Genomic DNA, 872 nt, shown 5'->3' with positions numbered 1-872 from the left:
TGATAGAAACATTGATCAGTTCTTAATATCTGCATGCTTAATTCTTACAGTTACAACAGTATAGTTTGCTTGGTTGCCCTCTGTTTGTTTTCACTACACAATTGTCTACAATAGGTTAACTAGAATCTAGATCTAGATAGATATCTAGGACTAGATTTCTAGATCTAGATCTAGATGCGTGTTAATTCGCAGTGATTTGAATAATTGCTCATTCATTTCTTTGTAGTTATAGTTTGTTTTTTCTTTGCAGAATAATGAGGCAAACATGTGAAGACTCTGAAAGTCTAGAATTGATGTATTGATCTAGATTTCTAGATCTAGTTTATGTTCTTACCGGTTATGAGTTATTTAGATCATTTGCTGTGACGTAATTTGAGTTAAGTAAGTCTATTCATATTATGTTACCTTATTTCTTCTTTTCTTCTCCTTTCCTTCTCCTTAAAGTACCCTTTGCTGTCTCCTCCTCCCCGCCGTTCTCCTGTCCCTCATCGTTGACCTCCTCCTCGTCCTCCTCTTCATTGTTCTTGTATCCTCCTATTCCTTAATTAAGTTCTCCTTTTCTTCTCCTCCTCCTCCTCCTTGTCTTCTTCTTCTTCTTCTTCTTCTTCTTCTTCTTCTTCTTCTGGGCCCTCCTGGGTCCTTGGTCCTTTTTTAGTCCTCCACCTCCTCCCTCCTCTTTTCCCCCCCCCCCCCTCCCCCTTCAAAGGCCCCCAACTTCCCCCCTCTTCAAATCCTCCTCCAACAACATTTATTTAGAAAAAAAAATCAACGGGGGGCGGAGAGGAGAGAAGGGGATTAAGGTTATTGAAAAAAAGAGAGGAGAACGAGGAAAATAAAAAATAAAGAAGAAAAAAAGATAAAAAAAAAAAAAT

This window comes from Aplysia californica, unplaced genomic scaffold (assembly GCF_000002075.1).
Source record: "Aplysia californica isolate F4 #8 unplaced genomic scaffold, AplCal3.0 scaffold00105, whole genome shotgun sequence".
Classification (NCBI taxonomy): Eukaryota; Metazoa; Mollusca; class Gastropoda; order Aplysiida; family Aplysiidae; genus Aplysia; species Aplysia californica.
Note: the sequence above shows the minus strand (reverse complement) of the source record.